Source organism: Malaya genurostris, chromosome 2 (assembly GCF_030247185.1).
Source record: "Malaya genurostris strain Urasoe2022 chromosome 2, Malgen_1.1, whole genome shotgun sequence".
Lineage (NCBI taxonomy): Eukaryota > Metazoa > Arthropoda > Insecta > Diptera > Culicidae > Malaya > Malaya genurostris.
Window position 1 is genome coordinate 7,778,756 of NC_080571.1, and position 26,082 is coordinate 7,804,837.

Here is a 26,082-nt window from a genome sequence, read left to right on the forward strand (position 1 = left end):
GAGCCGCCATGTTGGATTTCAAAATGACTCCAGACATCAATATTCAACATCTACTCATCATACCCGTTCCAAAAATACCCATATTGCATGGGTTTAGTTGAATTTTCATGAACCGAGAGCCGCCATGTTGGATTTCAAAATGACTCCAGACATCAATATTCAACACCTACTCATCATACCCGTTCCAAAAATACCCATATTGCATGGGTTTAGATGAATTTTCATGAACCGAAAGCCGCCATCTTGGATTTCAAAATGACTCCAGACATCAATATTCAACATCTACTCATCATACCCGTTCCAAAAATACCCATATTGCATGGGTTTAGTTGAATTTTCATGAACCGAAAGCCGCCATCTTGGATTTCAAAATGACTCCAGACATCAATATTCAACATCTACTCATCATACCCGTTCCAAAAATACCCATATTGCATGGGTTTAGTTGAATTTTCATGAACCGAGAGCCGCCATGTTGGATTTCAAAATGACTCCAGACATCAATATTCAACATCTACTCATCATACCCGTTCCAAAAATACCCATATTGCATGGGTTTAGATGAATTTTCATGAACCGAAAGCCGCCATCTTGGATTTCAAAATGACTCCAGACATCAATATTCAACATCTACTCATCATACCCGTTCCAAAAATACCCATATTGCATGGGTTTAGTTGAATTTTCATGAACCGAGAGCCGCCATGTTGGATTTCAAAATGACTCCAGACATCAATATTCAACACCTACTCATCATACCCGTTCTAAAAACACCCATATTGCATGGGTTTCGTTGAATTTTCATGAACCGAGAGCCGCCATCTTGGATTTCAAAATGACTCCAGACACCAATATTCAACACCTACTCATCATACCCGTTCCAAAAATACCCATATTGCATGGGTTTAGTTGAATTTTCATGAACCGAGAGCCGCCATGTTGGATTTCAAAATAACTCCAGACATCGATAATCAACATCTACTCATCATACCCATTCCAAAAATACCAATATTGCATGGGTTTTGATAAAATTTTACGAACCGAAATTCACTATCATCAATTTCAAATAACTTCAGACAATGATTTTCGACACCACCCGTTCCAAAAATAATCATACTGCATGTTAAGATTTGGTTGAAATTGATTTTCAATACCACACTCACCTCACGGAATATCACCATGTGGTAGTGAAAATCGCGCATGGGTGATAATCGTGATAATGCTTTTGAATGATAATCATGTGTGAGTTTACGAAACATCGCTAAAGTGAGATTGAACGGGTGATGATTTCCCCCATACTCAGCGGTGATATTTGATGTTTTGAAAATTTCGCACACCGATATTAAGTGATAATCGTTTTCTAATATCATTCTCAGAATATCAAATGATTTTCTTCATGATGTTCGGCGATGATTTTGTAAGTGATAATCACCAACAATTATTATCGGCGATAATAACTGATTTTTGATATTTTGAGAATGATAATGCCAACACTGTCCTCTATACGAAGACTACAATTACTGTGATATTTATGTATACTATTTATTGGTGTTTGTATGAGTAACGTATAATGTTTGTATAGTTTTATTTTTTAAAACCTGCCTTTCTCATATCAATCATACTATCATATATAATACTGCGATTCTTGAAAGAATAACCGAAATCGGTTTGTTTGACCGTCTACTGATAAAAACTATCAATTGGAAAAGATTTGAGGTCTGTTTAGAAAATTATTTATGGTTTTTCCCCATTTTCAGTGATGGTATACAATTTTAACCCACTTTACTCTATATTTCCGGATCCGGAAGTCGGATCCAAATAATATTCAGGAATTTTATATGGGCCCACAAGACCTTTCATTTGAATCTAAGTTTGTGAAAATCGGTCGCGCCATCTATGAGAAAAGTTGGAACACATATTTTCTTTTTTTTTGCGCATTTTACCCCATAACTCTCGAACCGGAAGTCGAATTCAAATAATATTCAGAAATTTTTTATGGGACCTCAAGACCTTTCATTTGAATCTAAGTTTGTGAAAATCGGTTCAGCCATCTCCGAGAAAAGTTAGTGCAAAAAAACGTTACATACACACATACGCACATACACACACACACACACGAACTGAGTCGAATGGTATATGATACTCGGTTCAAAAGTTGGTTTTCACAGTGATTGCATAACCTTTCTATATGAGGAAGGCAAAAAAAAAATTTTCTTCGATTCTTAAAAGAATAACCGAAATCGGTTTGTTTGTCCGTCTACTGATAAAAACCATCAAATTGGAAAAGATTTGAGGTCAGTTTAGAAAATTATTTTAGGGTTTTTCCCCATTTTCAGTGATGGTATACAATTTTAAACACACTTTACCCTATATTTCCGGATCCGGAAGTCGGATCCGCATGAAATTCAGGAATAACGCATGGGACCACAGGACCTTTCATTTGAACCTAAGTTTGTGAAAATCGGTCGCGCCATCTATGAGAAAAGTTAGAACACATATTTTCTTTTTTTGCACATTTTACCCCATAACTCCCGAACCGGAAGTCGGATCCAAATAATATTTAGGAATTTTTTATGGGACTTCAAGACCTTTCATTTGAATCTAAGTTTATGAAAATCGATTCAGCTATCTCTGAGAAAAGTTAATGCACTTATTTTCACAATTTTTTGCACATTTTACCCCATAATTCCGGAACCGGAAGTCGGATCCAAATAATATTCAGGAATTTTGTACGGGACCACGAGACCTTTCATTTGAATCTAAGTTTGTGAAAATCGGTTCAGCCATCTCCGAGAAAAGTTAGTGCAAAAAAACGTTACATACACACATACGCACATACACACACACACATACACACAGACAGACATTTTGCGTACTCGACGAACTGAGTCGAATGGTATATGACACTCGGCCCTCCGGGCCTCGGTTCAAAAGTCGGTTTTCACAGTGATTGCATAACCTTTCTATATGAGAAAGGTAAAAACGACAATTTTGTATGTATTATATGTAAATTTTAATGTATTGGAAAAGATCGTGGTTTTTATGCCTCTTTGAGAATAGTGCCATTGAAATGTTTTGGTACACTCAAACGGGCTTTTCCCCACTCATATCACTGTAATGTCCGATGATAATAAATAAATTGAATTAAAAAATCAATTAGCATTGAATGTGTCACAACCAGCTATTTCCGGCTGCTTGAGAGACTTGGAGAAAAAAATAGATTTTTTCAAGAACGGTATAATAATTCTTTCTTCAGCGTTCTCCACAAGCTTCTGAAAAAACTACAAGGATCAGCCCCATGAGGTTGTTCGAGCCATTGATGTGGAACAAGGCAACCAAAATTTCTAATGATCTATAATCAAACAGTTCAATCAATCATCACACTTTTGAATCCACAATTGCACGAGAGTCTTCTTAGATTGATCTTGATTAGGAACCAACACCGAACATTGTCTTGATTTGTATGTGTTTTATAGCCGACAAAATTACACCAATATCCCAAATGTATGCAATTATATCTTTGTACACACTTGCGATACGATTTGGATATTTAAGCTGCTCTTCTCCAAGCTTGTGTTCAAGTTTTGTATGCAAGCAATTATTTTTGATGTGGAAGACATCTTTATTTTCTACATAGAGGTGCAAATCAGAAACTCAAGGAAAAATACACGTAGAAATGTGGTCTGGTTTTAAACACTTACAGCTCAGTCTATTTTGTATCAATTATTAATATTATTTCAGTATTTGATTGGATATATTTCTAAGATTCGATTTGAATGTTTCAAGCCACTTATTTTCAATTATAAATGATTGAAATTTTGATTAGTAGCGAGCAGTGTCCTATTTTGTCTACTAAAAATCTCCGGCATATCGGATTTCCCTGACATAGACGACGGTTTTGAAGGAGTAAGCGATATATCAAAGGTAAAGCATCGCTCTGATTGGTCAATCGATGCAAAAGCGAAGCTGTTGGAAGCACGCGAATCTATAAATAGAAGCGAAATTATAGCTAACGTTTCAGTCCTACGCGTAGCATGCTAGAGACAGGTTGTTGCTAGACAGCAAGACAAAAAGTGCCATAAAACGATTTGAAGCTTTAATTGGTATGTTCTGATCTTGTGCCATGGAAACTCGAATGAAATTTTAGGTTATGTCGTTTCGCCTGAGAAATTGACAACTACCCAGGGTAAATTTTGAGTGCTTAAGATTAATTTCTAATTTATATAAGATGAACTCGATTGATAATGAGGAAAAGTTAATCGCAGAATGGTATAGAAACTTACCGTTATAAAAATAACTGCTTGCATACAAAACTTGAACACAAGCTTGACGAAGAGAAGCTTAAATATCAAAATCGTATCGCGAGTATGTACAAAGATATAATTGCATACATTTGGGATATTGGTGTAATTTCGTCGGCTATAAAACAAACAATGTTCGGTGTTGATTCCTAATGAAGATCAATCTAAGCAGACTCTCGTGCAATTGCGGATTCAAAAGTGTGACGATTGATTGAACTGTTTGATTGTAGATCATTAGAAATTTTGGTTGCTATGTTCCACATCAATGGTTCGAACAACCCCATGAAGCTGATCCTTGTAGTTTTATAGCATTAAGTTTCTCTACCGTTCGCCTCTGAGAAACAATTTATGTTAGGTGAAGAAAGTATGGAGTGTCCTCAATACCGTACGCACCCTGTGTGCTGCCCATGTGACATTAAACATGTTTTCAACTGTATCGCCGTGTCCCCTGATAGCCTGGTAGATGAACTGCAGCTCGCACAACTCAACGTGGTTGAATAGTTTCGACTATTGAAATTGATCTGTTTCATACATACAATTCTTAATTTTACTCAAGGGTATATGTTAAAACAGATGAAAGGGTAAGAAATGCAATTTTGATTAGTACGGCTCTGATAACCGATAATTGGAACCGACAATTGTAACATTTCCCAAGCCAAATCCAATTTTATAACTGGTCCGTTGTGTATTTGAGATCAGAACTAGGAATGAGCTCCAGTATCACGAATGGGATGAAGGTCGGATGTGAGATTAAATTTGGGACTGCTATTATGTGGTATGATACGTTTCGAGTTGAAAATAAAATTAGAATAGATATTAGAACTTTGATTGGAATACAGGAAAATAATTAGGTACAGGTCTAATTTTCGGTTGAGGTTTCATTTCAAAGAAAAATTCTGAACTCATTCTCCGTAAAAAAAATCGTTTTGAAAATACTCGTTTCCAGCGAAATAGAGATTCTGAAACTTTAGTTGATTCGCACAAAACAAAGGCTATGCAGCAGAAAAAATAGCCCTGCTCTGTCATCGTCATTACACAATCTAACGCGTTCCAGTGAAGCTAACTTATTTTCGGTGCTGTTTCTTACGCCGACTATTCGATAAATCAATAAGACAGCAGAAAAACGTCTCCTCGTGTCATTCATTAGCCGGTATCGCAAGCAGCTGGTTGAATAGGTAAAAGAAACCGGAAGCACGGCATCAGTCTCCGTCTGCCGCTTGGCTCAGCAAAGCTCATGCCATCCATTTACGATTTCCTGTTCGTTGAAGAGAACTTTCCCCCATTTCTACACTTTAGAATCACATCCTCGAGGGTCCTCCTTTAGTCAGCCAAGTGCCTATAATAACGTGTTGGTATCGCTCATATAGCTATGCATGCACAGATAGCCGACAGCAGAGTCGCCTAAGAATCACTGTTTTCCGTTATAAGCGTCCTCGCGTTCAGGGCATGGGGCTGCAGGCACCATTTCAGGCTTCTCGCAGTCGTCTTTAGGTTCGTCTTCTTGCTTTGCACTATTCACGTATTTTTTATCCGTTTCCTGTATTTGATAGCGTTCGGACAGTCACAAAGCTCCGACGGAATGGGCTCATTGAAAGGGTCATTTCAAACCGGGGAAGATTCATTTTATTGCAACATTCGAGCTTACACAGAGATGGTAGATAGAAAAAAATCGTGTGGCTCGCCATATACTTCGACCGCAGTACGCTTCTACCTCTTGTTTTCTCGTAAAAAATAATCGGAAGCATACAACAACACTGGATTCTATTTTCTCTGATGTTATAATGGAATAATGGTTTATACCATTTGAGATTACTCAGTCCGCTGAGAATTTCAATTTCAAAGCGGTTTTAAAGTTTTTAGGTTAGAGAAATTTAATTATGCTAATCATCACTGCAAACACATTAAGTATAATAGGTTTTCTGGTTGAAGACTAGTCCAACTATAAGAGATTTATTAATATCACAGACAACGAAAATGAATTAAAACCTCCCTAATCCACCGGGTTGTGTGCCTACACAGATAAAAATATTTCCATCTGTTTTCATGCGCATATTTTTGGAGTAGGAAATTGAATGTAAAGTTACTCCTCAGGTCTTTATTTTCCAATATACTTTAAAAGCAAAACTAAGCGTAAATTAAAATATGTAATATAATTCATTGGAAAATCAAGGCATTCGAATTCACATTTACATCAATTTTTGATTCAATTGATGTCTATTTCAAAGTATCATTGAATTACATGTCGTGTAAATTTCATTATTTTTTCTGTGTTAATCTTATCATTAAAATTGTCCCGAACCGGAAATACTAACTGTGATCCTTTCGAACTTGATCAATGACCTCATAGTCGATTGTTACGTTTAGTGAATGAGTAGATGCCGGAAAATGATGTTTGAGATGTTTCTGAATTCCAAGATAGCGACTTCCGGTTCATTAATATTCCTTGAAAACCCTTACAATGTAGGTATTTTTGGAGCGGAATTGATGAGTAGATGTCGGAGAATGATGTTTGAGGTGATTCTGAATTCCAAGATGGCGACTTCCGTTTTATTGATATTCCTTGAAAACCGTTACAATATGAGCATTTCTGGAAGGGTTAATGACTACATATCGGGAAATGATGTTTGAGGTGATTCTGAATTCGATTTACGAACCCCCGATGATTACGTAAATGGAGGTTTGGGTGTACCATTACATCTCCGCAAACCGAAAGTGCCAGCCAATTGATCTTTAAACTAATTCAATGAACTAAAAGTAAACGAGTGTAATGCTTGATGAATTCGCTTTTGTTATCTACGAAAAAAAATAGTGGATAGATAGATAGAAGAGATACACACAGACACTCATACATTCATACAGACAGATATTTTATGAACTATGTCGAATGGTACATAATTATAGGGGTTGCCACGACTTCGAACAAAAGTCGAATTTCCAGCAATTCAATATCCTTTCTATAGAAAAAGACAAGAACTAGAATTAAAAAATACTTGTTTATAAATTTAGTTCTAGTATGTCTTAATTATTAGAGTTTGTCATATATATTCCTTGAAGGAATAGTATCCTACAGCCTCATCTTCGTCTTCGCAATCACTGTGAAAACCGACTTTCAAACCTAAGCCTGGAGAACCGAATTTCATATACTTTTCGATTCAGTTCGTTGAGTACGTAAAATGTATGTGTGTGTATGCAACGTTTTTGTGCACTAACTTTTCTTGGGAAAGGCTAGACCGATTTTCACAAACTTATATTTTGGTTCCATAAAAAAATCCTGAATTTTAACCGGATACGACTTCCGGTTCCGGAGTTATGGAGTAAAATGTGCACTAACTTTTCTCAGAGATGGCTGAACCGATTTTCATAAACTAAGATTCAAATAAAAATGGCCTTGAGATGCCTTAGAATTCCTGAATTTCTTATTGATCAGACTTCCGGTTACGGAACTACAGGGTGATTACTGTTACAATTCCAATTTAAACTTACTCACCTTTCTCAGAGATGGCGTAATCGATTTCCACAAACCTAGAAAGGTCTTCTAGTCCCGTGTAAAATTTTGAATGGGATAAAATACGCAACAAAATGAAAAAAATGTGAACTAGCTTTTCTTGGCGAGGGTTGAGCCGATTTTCGTAAGCTTAGATTCAAATGAAAGAGTCTCTGGCTTCCGGTTTTGGAAACACCGGAAATAGTGGTCAAAAGCTCTGGAATGTAACGTGCACACTTTTCTTAGCAATGGTTAGACTTATTTTTATTTAGGTTCGAATGAAAGCTCTTGTGATCCCATGCGGAATTCCTGAATTTTATCCTAGTCATAGATTTGCTGGCCATTCGAGTCGTTTTTGACTCTAGTGGCCTCTTGAATCCGGCTTGTACCGGAAATAGTATTCAAAAACTGCTAAAAGAATCTCATTCACCTTTCCCTTAGGTCCAAGTGAAAGGTATTATTGCCTCATTGGCTGCTATTGAATTTAATCCAGTTCCGACTACCGGTTGACGAACTACAGGGTTTACCGAAACGTAGGTTATGCTAGCAAACACCCGAACGAAGTTTCCTGTTTCTATTCAATCATCAGTTGTTTTTAACAATTTTACTGTAATGTTTATTATAGTATGAGAAAGACAAAGATAGAGGAAGCATTTTCGTTCCACATTTCAACAAAAGAGAGTATCAACGTCACCAGAATATCATTTGCATAAAAATTAAGACAAATTTTGATTCCCATTCTTCATTTGAAATATTTTAAATCTGTAAAGTTTGGATATTGAAAAAAAGTCTAAAATTTGATCAATCAAAGTTATTACACTCTAGAACCTTTTTTGGAAACCAAACCTACTATAGATATTCGTAAACACTTCGAAAAAATCCTGTGACTTTACATCTTATTAAATGCACATAAATGGAGCGTCACAGCTCACGCTTGGCTGGTGAAAGGTGCATTGAAATTTATACAGTCGCACCTGCTAGCCGAATACAAGTTACAGTTGAAACGAGTAAAATTCATGCTAATCTAGCATTAAGTCATTCAAAATGAAATTTTCCGTTAGGTCTTTATGAATTACATCGTATGAGGGATTAAGCCACCTGTAAAATTCAATTTTTTTGGTGTGTACTCACGTCATCCAATTACGTCACTGACATCACACATTATTGTGTATACTTTGAAATGAGAAACATGATTTCCAATAATTCTTTAATTTTAGATCGATACATGAAATCTTCAGACAAGTAATTTATCGAAAGTTGTGCAAAATGTAGACAGATAATAGTCCGAGGGAGCCAAATCGGGCGAATAAGATGAGTGAGGGAAATAATGGAGCTCTAAATCATTATTTTAGTCATAGACTCGTCACCGTGCAATGGCTTCGTTAAAACTGTGAATAAACAAACAATATAGTAACAATAACCATAGTCTGGTAAAAAATATTAGTTTTTCGCTTCATGTGAGGCCACTTCGTTTTGATTTCGGCCAACAATTACCCTAATAATACACAGTAGTACTAGCTGTTGGTCGAAAATGTTTTCTGAGATTGATCTCCTGTTTCAATGTAGATTTCGCTGCCGATTCGTGAACGTACAGAAAATAAATAAACTTTTCAGGGCGAGACTCGAAAAATCAGTAGTACATAAAACAATATATGATGAATATTAGTACTACCGAAATCCTTGATATTTTTTATTTGACAAATAATTTGTATTTGACAAAGTTTTCGCTTTCGTAAAGTAAAACCTTCCTGGCTGGTACTACGGTACAACTGACTTGAAGGACCAGTTCCTTATGAATTCAATCGCCAACCCGGAACTGTTTCGTGTGAATGATAAATTGGATGGATTGGATATTTATGGACTTTTTTTTATTCAACGATATATTTAATAAGGCCGAGGGCAGTTTACAGAATTTGAAAAGGTTATCGTTTCCATCTAAAGGAAGATTTGGGCGAAGCCAGTGCGTCCAATGTGAAAAATGGTGAAGGAACATGGGATCAGTGACTTTATGGCACGGAATCCCATATAGTGGTGAAGTCGAGGGCACGAAAAAACTCACATGATTTCCAACCGCATCCGGAAGCTACGAGTCAGGCGATGTATGAAACTCTTGAACTAGTTTAACGTAGGTATTTTGGTCCAGGGTTTCTATTCCTGGATGTAATTAAAACGAAATTCATCGTTTCTCAGAATAGAATTTTTTTCCATTTTTTCGCATAACAAATATGAAAATGTCTTCATTCTGATTACAACCAAATATATGAGTGCTGGGCCAAACTATATTGGAATGACCAATATACCATCGTTACCCTAACTCAAAGGAAAAAAATCGGTAATCTTCTTCATCGTGTCTGGTCAAGTCTTCTTCTAGCGTTAAGGTATTTGGATTGGTAGCTTACGATTGCAAAAAAATGAATTCGAGTTCATTTCAGAAGGCAACAAGGTGAAGACGGAGTTCTATATCGAGATATTAAGGACCACGGTAGGGTCCGAAGCCGAATGTGCTCCGTGCCACATCTCGAATCACAATCAGAAGTGGTTGCAGGAATATCTGTCGTTCTGTATACAACAAGATCTCACATGCCCAGTCGGAGAATTGAAGAGAGAGATTCGATTGGTAGAGAAAAGGATCCATAAGTTTTTGCGTGCGGAATTGGATCACAGAGGATAAACTAAAATTTAAATCACACCGACCGCGCACAATCAGATCAAATATCAAGTTCTTTTCTACCGAGAAGTCATCATATCTTCAGTAGTTCAGTTGGTAGAGCGATTTCGCAGGATTTGAGAATTTAGGGGTAGATGGGGTTAAACTCACCCCCTTAGGAAATGTAGCTATATCTTAACTATAGAGAATAACACGGAAGAGTTTCATGCGTGATATATCTTCCGTGATCATTATTTCTCAAAATTACGTACAAATACTCACTGAATGCATTGAAAAATACATGGAATATCTTATTTTCCAAAACCCTTAAAAATTGTCTATTGAAATGTATGCGGGGCACGACGCCCGATCGTGGAAAACATGAAAAATATACATTTTAAATTACGCGATATGACGATTATCTGAACATCTCAACATACATCTTAAACAACCGATTAAAGCTCATGACAACCACGGGGTAATATGCAACCTCATAAAGCTTCTTCATCTTATTTAAAGAAGGCTTTAGTCTGTTCGTTGACAAAATATTTGCCAGGTGGAAGATTGTTCACTATTATTCATTAAATTGATAACTTATGAATAATTTTTGTAAGAGAATTCTTGAACATTTTGCCTCACACAATTCGGGTCGTTTTGCCCCTAAAAATATGAGACGATAAATTTGACGATTTTTCTATAAAATTGCAAATACATCGTCTGTATTAGAACTAATTTTAGAAACCCGAATGATTGGCAAAGAAGTTCACTGGTTACAAAATTAAAATCGTCTTCCTCACCCTAGAAAATTACTATGGAACGAACATCAAAAATTTCTTATAACAGAGACATAATCGGTTTTTTTTTAATTTTTCCAGATATGATTCAACCATCGCTACCAAAATTTTATAGTAATCTGTTGTCATGGCGGATTTTCGGTTTCATTAAAATTTCAGTGAAAAAAATTGATAACTTTTGAGAAAAGCAAATGTGCATTATGCCTCGTGGGTGGAAATTTCGCTGAAATATAGAAAATGATTTTTTTTTATTCATCATCAAGTTGTCTTTTAGTTGTATATCTGGCATCTGTGTATTTGTAAACTGATCCAAACTGGGATCGAAATTTAAAACATCATCAAATCTCAAAACAAATTAAATTAGGATTTTTTTCTTTTACTCCCAGGAGTTTTTGTCTTAATTAATTTATTCAAATTAAAGTATTAATTTGTTTGAGTACTCTGAGTCGAATTCGAACTCACCAAGACTACTGTGTGATTTTGATATTTGCTTCTCCATTGTGAAAATGGCAGTCAAAATTTGGCTTGTGCATTGAGAAATTTCATACTATTCCCTCGCTCGCAGTTATCGAAATTGATGAATGAGGCCAGATTAACTGTTACTAATGTAATAAAAGTTTTCGGAGATCGTTTGTCGACAGCCAGTAAGTCCGGGTTATGAGGAAATGGGAAGCCGGATGTCGCAAAAAACATTTAAAAGAGTGGCCATCTGTTACAAGTGGAACGGCCACTTCTCCATTCCACTACGATAATTACTTACCATCGCACAGTGCACTATGGTCCGAAACGGGAAATTAGCGTGACAAAAATATTTTCACTATTAAATATTAGTTTTTTGTAGTTGGTGTCTCCACAAAAGTTGTAATCAAATAGCGCTTCTTTTGATGAAAAAAGTTTGCTAGGGTGGTCCTCATTTAGATTGAAATCTAAAATCTAACTTTCTTAATTGAACTCAAAAATGCTTTTGTTGTGCAATACAGTTGTAGGAAATTTAATTTTGAGCAACTTTTCTGAAAAAATCACCTCTAGCCTTTCATTTGATCAAGTTACATCAATTTTCCCGAGTAAAAGTAGGGTGGCTCCTGAAAAATACCTTTTTTTGTTCTAACTTTTTTGTGAAACGTTCTACGAAAAAGTTGTATTCTGAAGAGTTGTTCAACTAATCATTGCGCACAATTTTGCTCGACCAAGCTTTTTCATATGAGCTACCAGTAATAATTTATGATTGTTTTTTCATCAAAAACTTCAAAATTTCAATCTAAATGAGGACCACACTCTAGCAAACTTTTTTCATCAAAAGGAGCGCCATTTGATTACAAACAACTTTTGTGAAGACACCAACTACAAAAACTAATATTTAATAGTGAAAATATTTTTGTCACGCGAATTTCTCGTTTCGGACCACTGCACAGTGGTTCAAAAGCCCAATTTCACGTTCTTAATTGATAACTCATAGGATCGTGGTTTTTGAGGTACAGTATCTTCAGCAAAGTTGCTCAGAATGATAGACGCCATCTTTTGGCAAATTTTAATCATGTGATTAATCCCCCTAAAAGTGAGATAAACATTTTATTTTAGCTCAGGGCCAACATAGGGGCTAAGTTACTTCGACAAAGTTGTGCTGAAAGTTATTTCAAACAAGTTTGCTGAAGGTACTATTTTCGTAACTTGAGTGTAATTTAAGATATAATGTATTTTCTGAAAAGGGTGTCCAAAAACCAGTTTTTGTAAGAAAACATAAATATTTTCAATTTATATGAGTTTTTCATATTATACAAAGTTTTTCATCTTCAAAAACTACACAACTTTCTCGAACATACTATGCTGCTATCATTTCAGTTTAATGAAATATAGCAATTTTTCATGTTTTTTTAAATAGAATTCTAACTTGTCTATTATCAAAAGGCGCAGGAAGGTGCAGATGAGACTACTTACACATTAAACTACTTCAAAAGAGCTTTCAAACCGTGATTGAATTACTCGTCTGCGATCGTCTGCAGGCGAGATATGTTCTTTTCAAATATCCTTGTCCTTGACATTTTCAATTATGGGATTCATTTATATGGGATTTTTTATTTTCTACAATTATTCCAAACAAAGTATGCATAACAAAATAACTCGAAACACGTTATGAATAAAAAACTGATTTTAAGGGGGTTGCCATAAAAACGCTTTGTATATCCGAAACGGTGCGACCTAGACTTTTGGTATATTTAACAAAGTAAATTATGTTCAATAGTTCTAAAACTTTGTGTTAAAAAAATTCTATCTCTTCAGAAAAAAAAGTTATAGTTATATTTTTTTTAAAGTAGACCATGAACAATTGGATAGAATAAAATTACGCGGTATATATTTGTAAATAATTTCTTAACAGTAACTATATGCATTAAAAGAACGGTTTAGCAGCTACTGATTTATGTACACGTTTTTATTGATTCGAACCACTGTGCATCGGTCGTAAGCACAAGAAGCCGATAAAGTGTGATTACATGGTTTTTAATAGCTTCCTGAGAAGATGTTGTAAAGTTGCGAAGCCCACTATTTCTGACTCATTGCTCACCTGATGACAATTTTGAGTTTACTGCCCACTGAAAGTAATCTGGTGCCCAAAAAGCTGATTTCCACTAGGAGATTGATAGTACCTATTAGCTTTCTCCGGACAGTACCAGCCTAGATGCCGTGTGGAATCCGGCGGAAAAAATGAACCAAGAATAGATCCACTGGGTTCCTGCTTCCATGTCGTAAAAGGCGACAATTGCAGGAGTTTCTTTTTCCACATCAGATATTTTCAATGTTTCACTTCTGATTACTTTATTTTACTAAATTATCTCTTCATTCAACCTATTAATTTCCGTCTAGCTTCGGAGAAAAGTTTTATTTGGAATGTTTTCTTCTTCCATGTTATTGATTGTCTTTCAGGATTATAAATTGAATGATATTACAAAGTTAATAACAGAGATAACATATATCGGTATATTGAATACATAGTAAAAAAACACTTGATAATAATATTTCAAACAATAAATTAATATTTTTCTCGATAGCCGGCTGCCCAGATCAACCAATATAACCAATTGATAATTTTAATAAATAAATTAAATAATAAAGCGGAAATAATACAAAATCAAGACGCGCGTGAAATCTGTCCACCTTTAATTGGTGATTTAAAATGATTTTATAACAACTATTTTGTCTAAATCCTATTCACTCGTTTATTTTGTATCACGTAATTTCATTTATAAAAAATAGGGAAGGTTTTATTCTTTACGCGATAGTATTGCAATTTTTTTTCAGTTTCCTCGAATAAAAGCTTTGATTCACAGACTTCCCGGGACTGTAATATAGAATATTGTTGAAACGTTCACTCGGGAAGTCAGTGAGTTTAGTGGTGGCACAAGTATCAGACATACGGAATTATTGAATGTCAAGCATGATTTCCCAAATGAATTGTATAATAAATTTTGAGCGTTTGTTGTTAACTCATTCATTCAACGAACTATTTCATTCCGGAATCAAATCAATATGTTGCAGATCTGCGAAATCCCCGACGAAAGCTTCCTTTTAGTATATGAAACTTTTAGTAGAAATTGCAATTGCTGCATAACGAAAACAAACTTCACTTCAGATTTTAACTGCTTAGTGACCATAAAAAAAGCATTCCAAATCAAAAAGATGATGTCGTTTTTTGGCAACCCTGATACCGACGAGCCTTAACCTCAATCATCGATTGTTCTATCCCTCCTTCTGTGTATCGATTATGTCATCCAGAACCATAAAAAGATTCCACCAACAACTTTAACTACCATCAGACGGTTTTGCTGTCAACAATAGACCCATTAAGCAGCTAGTGCCCATTTTGGTCTCTCACTTAACCTCAACCCGCACCGAACAAACAAAAGTGGCATAGTAGAATGTCAAATGAACCGAAAAAATTAAAAGCAACCGCACCACGCGCTCATAATTTGCTTTTTGCCCCAATCATCGCCCCAAGACAGGCGATCAACTCGGCCGACGAAAGTGCAATGCCTTCCGACTTGCATCATACTTTCTGCTATCAAATGAATTGACAGGATTGCACATTGCATACGCTTCCATCCAGCGTCAGTTATATGCATCGGAACAGTTTTCATAAAGTAATCTTTGGTCGATCCCCCTCCGCAGGTTGATGAATCGAAACGGAAAAGAAACGAAAAAAAAAGCATAATGGGGAAATGAACGAGTGAAAGAAAGAGAAAGAGGCGTGTAGCCACGAAAAAAGTCATGGTCCACTACCTCCTGGACGGTCTGCTTGCCTGGCAAAAGTAGAGCATTGTTGTGGATGTCGGATTTCACACATTGCAAAATCACCTGCGGCGAAATTCGAGGCCTGCTGTGCGCTTTTGTCACTAGGTCAACCGTCTGGCTGTTCAATCGCTTTATTTCGGTGTCGAAACCTCCTTCCGTCGATGATGATCATCTGTGAGATTCGACATTGTCGAACTGATAAAGAGGGGTATTTCGAAAATTAAAAAATTCCGGACGCCCACATCGGGAAGACCAACAAAAAAAGTTGCTCGCCTGGTTGCCGGATTGATCAGGAAACGGTTCAGAAACTGACCATAGCGACTCATTTCCAGCGTCTGTCCAGTTCGGTTGGCGGTGTGACCAGTTGTCAATTGCCAACTAGCTGTTGAGAGCCTTCGCTCCTCGTCGCTACCGACTATGAAGAGGGATGTGAGATTCTACTTTACCACAGTTATAGACCATGGTATCAATTTGATCTCCCCCATACAGCTACGGATCACCCATAAATAGTGAAACAGTTAATCGTCTACTAAGTTGTAGCCTTGTTTGGGTACGTTCCACGTCATACCAGGCGCTATCAGCGATCCGAAATCCACCAAACGAATTCCAAGCTCGTTGAGTATCTACCCCTCACAACAGTAGGAGAAAAAGAGTGGTGAAAAGTATCACGGAGGAGAAAGTGAGAAAGCACAACTATGCCATGCGGACTAACAAGAGAGAGGGACATACCCCACACAACATCCCGTTTGTATAACTGTCACAGTCGCCAGAATCTTGTGTAAGGGGTTTGTAGTAGCAAAATCCCGTACCTACCGCATACGGACTGGACTGAAACGCGCATCCATTCCGCGAGCGTCGACGGTGTTGCCTCGTGATTGGTGGGATAGGCAACAGAGCAAAATACATTTTTCTTTGACCACCACTAAACTCAATATGTGATCAACAGGAGCGCATGTTGAAGAGACGGTGTAAAAAGCTCAATAGAATGTACTAGATTTTGTGTTTCCTGAGAAGTATTGTGATTTGAGAATTCGCTCAAGTTCACTTGCCAACTGACAAGTTTCTTGTCGATGGATGTATTTAAATGTTGGTCGATGGATGTATTTAAATTATCGACAAAGGCATGGTTCAGGGGGTTGGATGTGATTTCATTCGTGTTATGTCCAGACTCATGCCCAATCACTACACGTTAAATGCACATCTTCAAATTGGACTTTCCGAGCGAACTTTGCGCTATAAACAGTTTTATTTGAACACAGATTTTGAAAATAAATTTCCACTATTTATAAGCGTTTCTTTTTGGAGTTAACCTATTTATGAGGATTTGCCAAAAAATACTAAGTAGAGACGTCACTTTACACTGTCAAAACAGCTTTCAGACAATAGAGGAATCCCTATTGAAAAAACAAACCTCCTAGGAAAACACCCGTTGTGTATGTAAAATGCTCTTTGTTGATTATTTGTTTTGTGTTTTATACATCGATGGTTTACAATTTATGTGAATTGACCCTTTGGCCCTAGATCTTTGTATACGGAAAACAAAACAATAATTAAGGACAATTATGGTTGGTGGATTTTTTTTCTAGTTTCATTTATTTATTTCATTTATGTGTTTATTTTCCATCTGACTGAAGTTAATAGGATGGGAAATATTTCTTATTGTCTACTGAAAAAACACATCACACTGCACCCTTTCAAGTAATACTGTATTACAAAGATCTTTTCGAAAGAAATTGAAAAAATAATAAAAGAATAAACAATATACCTTTTTCATTATATTAATAATAAATAACTTCATAAACAATTATTGTGTAAAAATTAGCTCCCATATTGCACAGGAAGGAGAATTGATAACACGACCCCACGTCGGCACGAAAGATTTCGTTCCGGAATGAAGAGGAAAGCTTTTCACAAAACCGTTAATGGTGCCTGCTTGACTATTTTGTAAGTTGAAAATATTTTTCTTAAACAAGTAAAGGATTGCTTTCAGATACAAAAATTTTCCGTTCCTCTCAAATGCAAAGTCTTGTGCTCTTAGAAACACAGGTATATTGTTTTGTGTGTAACATGATCCTATGACATTCAATCTTTGAACGACTTCAATCTAGGAGATTGAAAACCCATATCCAAATATGTGCAAAATTGTTACAATCTTTGTTCTAGGGTATCCAGAGTATCTAGCTCATACACCTAGTCCAAGAGGGCAGATTCAGGATCGTTTGTAAGATTTTATTTTGAACTCGCTGCAGCTTTATTCAGCGTGTCCAAGCACAACCCCGCTAAACTGGGACTGCGTAGATATGAGATTTTTGTATTCACTACCGATTTCATATTATTCCTTCAGAAATCTATGGGAAATGATTAAATATTATTCAATTATATTCTAAAGTTTTTATGTACCACTAAAACGAAATAAAACAAAACAGTAGTATATTTTACTTCGGTTTTCCCCAGCCATAAATCTAAAACCTAATCGACTCCAATTACACCTTTTTAGAAACCTTTATCGATTTAAACTAAATAGTAAATGAACTACCTCGCGGGAGGCAAATGACCCTCTTTTCATATACGAAGTATTCTCGTATAGATCCCTTAATTTTCTGGGACACTTAATCACTGTTATAGTGAAAATAAGTGTGCTTTAGGTGCACCCATTGTGTTTTGTACAAGCTACTTTGCGAGAGCAAAATTTCCCAGAAAAAAAAACCATTTTAGATTAACCTGCTCTCTAAAAGTGCTATAATTAATAGAGTCGGTGATCTACCAATATTTCGTAGAGACAAGATACAACATGTTGTTTGGGAATTGAGTGTTTGTTGAATCATATAAATCCATTTATTTTCAAGGTTATGACAGAAAAAGACGACTCGTTTTGAATTTTTTATCTATACCCGAATCCATATAGTTAAAAGTAAGGCATTTTTAATGACATTCCCATACAGAAACCGCACTGATTAAATCTACATTGTTTAGTTTGAAAAATGCAATGTCGTTCTTGACAATATCATATTCATCATATTAATTTCCACTCAATAAATCAGTTCCTCGGTATATACTAAACTCTACCCATTTTGTAATTTTGAGTAAGTCACGCGCAGATGTCTTATTCCCCTTATTAAAATTCATTATTCAAGTGCATTAACGAATGGCAACACGAGTACCTTCACCCCTACTTTCACACCACGATCGGTTGTGCTTCCAATCATCCTGTACTCCTGGTCAGGATTGTTCATTTCTTACTCTCACGCTTACGCTGCTGTCAATGTGACACACGAATATTATGAGTGAGTTAGTTGATGCTACCACGCCTTCCAACTTTCGATTCCTTCGTTGTCTGGACAGCGCGACAGGCAGCAGCAATGGCTATGTGAGGTAACAGTGAGTCACAGAGGAGACATGCGTGCAGTTCTACTCGAAGGCGACTTTTTTCCATATCCGTTCCAGCAGCGTCGTACAAAGCAGTATGTGCGATTCGGGACGGTTCGACTGCTTGGATGGCTGCGCTCCTGGTTGATAGATTCGATGAATCCGCGTGGCTTAGCTAAGAGGCGTGAACCTAGGGTACCCAAGTGGACACAACCCTTGAATAGGCAGCGGCAGCTTGCTACGGAAGCCCATGTTCCGAGAGTCCCAATCTGGTAGTTGCGATTCAGTTGGTGGGCGGAATCAGAGGATGCTTTCATTATCGACTCTTCTGCCGTGTATTGTTCATATCACCTCTCCACCCACCCACTTGGTTGGCTGGTTGACGAATTGCTGGCAGCAACAGTTACCGAGAGAGGTACTAGATGTTGGTGGGTGTTGCAAGACACGACAACAAATTTACCACTCATCATACTGCTGCGCGCTAGTGTGGTCTTTCGAGCAAGAGACCCTGAGCTGTGCCCTCCGAACCGGACATCGTAGCAGGTGCCTCGTGCTGATGAGGCATCTTTTTGTTCGTTCACTCACTCCTCAGCCTCACACGACTCAGTTTCAATATGACGTGACTCAACATGTCGTCGTAGTAGACAGAGGATGCCATGAATCGGAGAAGCGATGATCTTTTCTAGCCACGTTCCGATGGCTGCTTTCGGTTTACCCGTCTGGCGGGGTTCGAAACTCGGTGTGTTTGTTCGCGCCACTTTTCCTTCTTTCCTATTAGTTTCGTGGATACGTTTTGTGAGACATTTTGTTTTTAACGGGAAGGATTTCGTAATCGTTCGATTCTAGAATGTTGAAAAGAACTATTTTCAATAGGGTTGGATTCGATGATAGTAAAAAAAAATCGATAATCGACAAGCGCAGCCGGTAGGATTCGAACCTACGCTCCCAGAGGGAATCTGATTTCTAGTCAGACGCCTTAACCGCTCGGCCACGGCTGCTGTCTGGTCAATCGGTTCCCGAACGAGAGCTTTGTTTTCTCTTGATCAACCAGATGAGTTCACGAATTCGCCGGTGAATGAGTGTGAGAGGGCAGTTGATTTGGTTGATCATATGAAAACGGGTTTGTTACTTTTTCAACATATTCCGTGTGCGTTCGTCTGCATAACAGAATGGTAGGTGGGGTGTATTCTGTAAATAGCAGTATTTTTTGTTTGTCAACTGCAAGTAAAGTAAAACATCGATCTGCACCATGTGGAACATGAGAAATTCAAAATGCACGATCAAGTTCTCAACGAATTTTCAACTGATCCTCAATACATCGGTACCGGTTTAAAATATTTTTTGTTGGCAAACTTTGAGTACATAGTTTATATATTTTTCCAAAAAAAACGATAATGGCGAGATTGGATATTAAACCCGTGAAGTTAAACAAATCGATTTTTTACCAGACTACACAGATAAAAATATCTACATCTATTTGCATGCACATATTTGGAGCAGGAAATTGAATATAAAGTTACTCCTCAGGTCTTTACTTTTGAATATACTTTAAAAGCAAAATTAATCGTAGATTAAAATATGTTTAAAATTCATTGAAAAATCAAGGTGTTCTAATTTACTTTTACATCGATGATGGTTTTCAATCATTTTTTTTATTCAATTTATGTCTCTTTCAAAGTATCATTGAATTACATGTCGGGTAAATTACATTATTTTTTTCTGTGTACAAACTTGAGTCGATTAATCATAAAAAAATTGGTGTACTAGTGATTTACTCAAAATTGGTCAAATTTTCCAATTATTGTACTGAAAAATCCTAATCGAGTTCTACACTGAAAGAAATTGATTGAAAGTCGATTTACAAAAGGCTTTTTTTTTAATTTTATTTAAATTTTGTCCCAAGATAGGTAATTATTTTTCCGACCCACCTAATACACATACCAATCTGTTTTTTTTGTCCAAACCGAATTTTTCTCCAATGTCTTTTTATCGACTGACTGATCATAATAATCACCTTAGGATCCAAACAAACCATATCTGTGACAGGATGCCGTCTAGTTAAGTAATGTGATATACTTTTTTTATTCGAGAATTCAATTTGAAAAAAAAGGTTTATATTTTTAAATCAAAATTACAGTACTTCTCTAATTTTTTGTTTAGTTCTGAGGCAAAATGCTTGGATACAATTTATTTATTAATTCATCAGCGGATGGCTATTTAGTCAAATGCTTAATCCCAAAATATTGATTTTGCATTACAGGTCGACGTTTCGAAAGAACATTTCTTCATCTCCAGAGAAAGTAAAAAAAAATTGCACACATAAATTAGGCTCATACAATTTTGACTCTCGACAAGTACAATTTTTAGTTCGTTAAGTAGGAAAATTATTGGAAAAAAACAATGTTTAACATTTCAATTAAAAGCGATGGTAATTTTCAATTATATTTGTAAATCAATGGAAAAAATTGCAGCATGTTTGATTTGTCTTTTTCTGTTTAGTCTGTGGGTGTCGTATGTAAATAGGAAATAAGAATCTTCTGGAAGATTCGATACTTTTTGCCTTTTTCATAAAGAAAAGTTTATCAAAAACTGTGCAAATCGACTTTTGTACTGAAGCTCCGATGATCAAATGGTATATACCATTCGACTCAGTTCTTCGATATAAGAACATTCCGGTGTGCATGTAACAAAAATATGCACTTGATTTTTTCGAAAATGGCTGAACCGATTTTCACAAAAATACACTCCAAAAAAATTTGAATTTTACAGGTGACTTAATCCGTCATACGATAACGATTCATAACGACCTAATTTGTCAAATGACGGAGAATTTTTTTTGTAATGACTTAATGTTAGATGAGCTTGAATTCTACTGGTTTCGACTGTAACTTGCGTTCTTCTAGCAGGTTCGACTGTATGAATTTAAATGCAGCTTTTACCAGCCAAGCAGATGCATGCTTCGGTGGCTCAGTCGATTAACAGACGTACTTGCGATCCAATGATTCTTGGTTCAAGTCGCGGCGGTTGCTATCAGTATCCTATTTTTTTTTATTTCAATGAATTTCATGTCATGGAGTTTTAGACACAATATAAAATGTTCTTCCACGTAAATTTGCGTAAGCTGCGACGCTCCATTTATGTGCATCTAATAAGATGTAAAATCACAGGATTTTTTTAAGTGTGTAGATTCAAATAAAAAAGCGCTTGATTCTATAGTCAGCTATTGAATTTCATACGGATCCGATTTCTTATTCCGAAGTAACGGGACAAAATGAGCAAAAAGTGAAAAAAATGTACTTGATTTTCAGAGACCGCTGGATCCATTCTCACAAGCGTAGGTTCAAATCAAAGGTCTTACAATTCCGTAGAATTCTAACAAATTATATTTGGATACGACTTCCGGTTCCTAAATTACATGTTATAAAAATTTCAATGTCAAAAGAAAGTTTCCTGTCACACTGCCCCTAAAAAATTGAGGAGAGTAGTTTCAACTCGTCTTATATTTCTTCGGTTTAGTTCATGATTCCGGTCACAAAATTTCTTGAAAAAAAAAATTAGCAAAAAGATTTCGCTTATTTATTTAATTTGGAATTCCCGCCATATTCAAGAAATTATGTTTTGACATTTCAAAAAGCAAACGAACTCTTCATAATGTTTGCGAAAGAAATTTTGAAAGAGTTTATTTTTTTATTGGGAGCGGGACATTTCGCCGAATGCCATTTCGCTGAAAGTCTTTTCGCAGAATAACCGGTCTACTCAAAGCTAGGTTTCTTTGCTTCAGTTAAGGCCGAACAAGCGGTAGCGAGGATGGACAGCACACGAACCAAAACGATGTGGCAAAACCGCATTAGTTATTTTCACTTTGTAAATGGAAAGTATGACATATATTTGCCTGGTAGATACACCTATGCAATTGCTTTGATGTTTAGCTAGTAGTCAACAAATTTTTTTCGTTAATGCTATCATCTCTCTTTTGTCTTTATTTTAAATCAACTCCAATTACGATATTAAGACAATTGCAGGATTCGGTGAAATGACCCTTTCGGCGAAATGGCTTTCTCGATTCAAAAAATTCTAACATGTAGACATTATTAGTATTAGCAGTAGCCATATATATTTTATATATTTTCTCATTAAGTAAGGAGTGTATCGAAAATAAGCTATCCACAAATTTTTCTTTCAAATTATGATAAAAAACGATATTATATTCAAACTTAAAATTGATCCTTAATTGTACGAGGTTAAACTTGAGCATAATGAAAACCGGATGAAATTTAAGTTATTCCTTCACGATTTTTCGAACTTTTGATCGAACGCTCTTCATCAAGTTCCGGACAAGTTGTGCATCGCATTTTTTGGGCGCTTGTGCCCAAAGTTTTTTGAACTCCTGCATGTTCCCAGCTGCCTTACCAGTCTTCTTGATTGCCTTGTAAAGTTCGATGGGTCGAAGCTGAGGGCAATTTGGCGTATTGATATTTTTCTCTACGAAATTTATACCCTTTTCCGCAAGATAATTGAGAGTGGTTTTGGCATAGTGAGCCGACGCTAAATCTGGCCAAAACAGTGGAGATGTACTATGCTTCTTATATAAAGGCAGCAATCTCTTCCGGAGACACTCAGATCGATAAATTTCTGCATTTATAGTTTCGGTAGTGTAAAAAATGGTTGACTTAAAACCACAGGAACCTATTGCTTGCCATACCAGTACCTTTCGACCGAATTTCTCCACTTGAATCGACCTGTCCGCATCGCTCACATCCTCCTCAACGACTAAAGTAAAGTATTGTGGACCTGGAAGGGTTTTTGAGTCCTTCTTTTCATAAGTCTCATCGTCCATCAAAACGCATGCATCCGGACACTGCAAAAGACGCGAATACAATTTCCGGGCCCTTGTTGCTGCTCGCTTCTTCTGTTCTACATTTTGTTTCGAGATTTTCTGCTTCTTATAGGTCTTCAGGTGATTTCGCCTCTTGATACACTGGATCATTCCGACACTAGTTCCTGCTTTTTTGGCCGAATCACTTATTGACATTGATTTGTTCTTCATTATTAGAGATACCACTTTCTGGTCCAGTTTCGGTTTGGAAGAACCGGGTTTTCTGCCTCTTTCTGGTAGCTCATCCAAAGAATAGTGTTCCCAAAACTTATTATGGATGGTTTCCAAACTGACATGATGAATTCCAAAGCGCTTCGCCAATTTTCGCATAGTAATACCTTGCTCACTTAGCCATGTGTCCAGAACCTTAATTTTCACTTCCTTTTCATTAGGGGAAATTTTGAAAACGCAGAATTTCAACCGCAAAAACAAGTAAACAAACGAAAGCTGACAGCCAAACGCACAGCATACTGTGATCTGAGCATAAAAAACCATCACAAATACATGCATTCAACACAAATGTATGTGGATAGCTTATTTTCGATACACTCCTTAGTAATTTATTAAAAATTTGGCTGAATTTTATCAGGTTTTCTTTCGTAAAAACCTAGAAGAAAAAAATGTTTTCTTTTTCAAATGTTAAAAATATTCGTCTTGAAGTTGACGGGAATACCAAATTAAGAAAATAGGCGAGATCTCTTTACAGTTTTTTTTTTTCGTCAAGAAATATTCTGACCGGAGCTCAGCTGCTGAATTCGTTGAGAAGAAAACACAATTTGGTGAAGAGAAAAACATTTGAGGATTTTCTTTTTTCTTTCTTCTGTGATAAATTTCTTTTGCCAACGATAGTCGGCTTAGTTAGTTATTGCTAAGCATATTTATTTCCGGTATACCAGATCCCAGTACCAAGAATGTGATCGTATACTCTTATCCGGGATTCACTCTAAGTTTCCGGAACTACAGTGGATTTAAAATCTGAAACTGTCATGCAAAGCGACAACGTAATAAACAGGAAAAACCTGCTTAAAGTGACTCAAAACTGTTTATAAATTGAAAAAGTTATGCTAGTTTATGTCTAAATTAATTTTATCGTTTTTATAAGAGAATCAAAGAAAAGTTTTGTGAAGAATTCCTTAGTAATATTGAGAGAAATTTGAGTTATATGAGAAAAGCATCATTACGCCACTAAGTAGATTAAAACGGATTTTCGTAGTAAGTTAGATGTAGTTTATTTTGTTATCTAAACAGATAAATAAACGAATACGAATGCATCTGCGAAATGGAAATCTGTTGTTTTCGCCTCAATTCAAGATCAATATTCCAAAGATGCTATTCAACATTTCACCAGAAAAAAACAAGACAAAGCTGTTGGGATGGTAAATATATAATTTTTCATAATTATGCTATATTCATTGATATAAGCAAAATGACAAATCAGCATTACCGATGACATCGTACAGTTCTGCTGATATCACGTGTGTTTCAATCAAGATTGTTCTGGATATTTTGAAGTTTACAGACCTTTTTTAGAGTGAAAAAGTACGGGTGTATAATGTAAGAGACATAACTGGATGTCGTGAATACGAATAAAACTGACACTCTTTCTTTATACTTCCGAATGTCAATTAGTTGATCGATTGTGTGAATTGTGCAAACTTTCCTCTTTTTCACTTCTAGAATTGGAAACAATACACCTAAACTAAAGTACAGATTAGTTACATTAAACATTCTGACATACAATTAAATATTACGAAATAACCAGTATAGTTCTTTATGATAAAATGATGGTGGTTTAAAAAAACCTTTTATGAAGTCGTTCGTGATGGAGAGCGACGAGTTTAGTTCGAATCTATTCTGAGTCGGTGCTATGCATTTTATAAGGCTAATCAGCGGAAAATTCTACAGGATGGCAAGTGAATTGTCGATTTCAATTTCCCGATTTTTTCCCGGTTTTTATAAGATAAAAATTCCCGGTTTTTGGAAAAGGCTCAAATCACCTCTGTTTAGTAGTTTTTATATTCTTTAATTCAAACTTTGGCTTCTTCCGGAAGTGAAAGTGAAAATATCAGTTCGGTGGGAAAATTATAAACGGCATGATGGCACAGTGAACCTAACACAATATCGTAATTGCCAGGGCTTCGGCCATGGTACAACAAATTGTCATACGGACATAGGATGTTTAAATTGTGGTAATTCGTTTGCAAGCACATCACTTCAATGAACGATGCCCTCAGATGTATTGTCATGCTACGATTGTGATGGAAACCATAAAACCAATTATTAACATTGTCCTACCACACCAAAAATTTTGAATTTTCATGTAATAAAAT

At 36.2% G+C, this 26,082-nt stretch overlaps 1 protein-coding gene and 1 non-coding gene across 2 annotated transcripts in view; one reads left to right on the forward strand and one right to left on the reverse strand.

Annotated features, from left to right (window-relative positions):
* The window catches only part of LOC131427620 (nuclear cap-binding protein subunit 1), a 318,774-nt gene that overhangs the window by 279,188 nt on the left and 13,504 nt on the right, over positions 1–26,082 (forward strand). The gene's annotated exons all lie outside the window — the stretch shown is intronic.
* Positions 19,793–19,874, reverse strand: Trnas-aga (transfer RNA serine (anticodon AGA)). Its single transcript has one exon. It is a non-coding gene; the product is annotated as a tRNA-Ser (tRNA).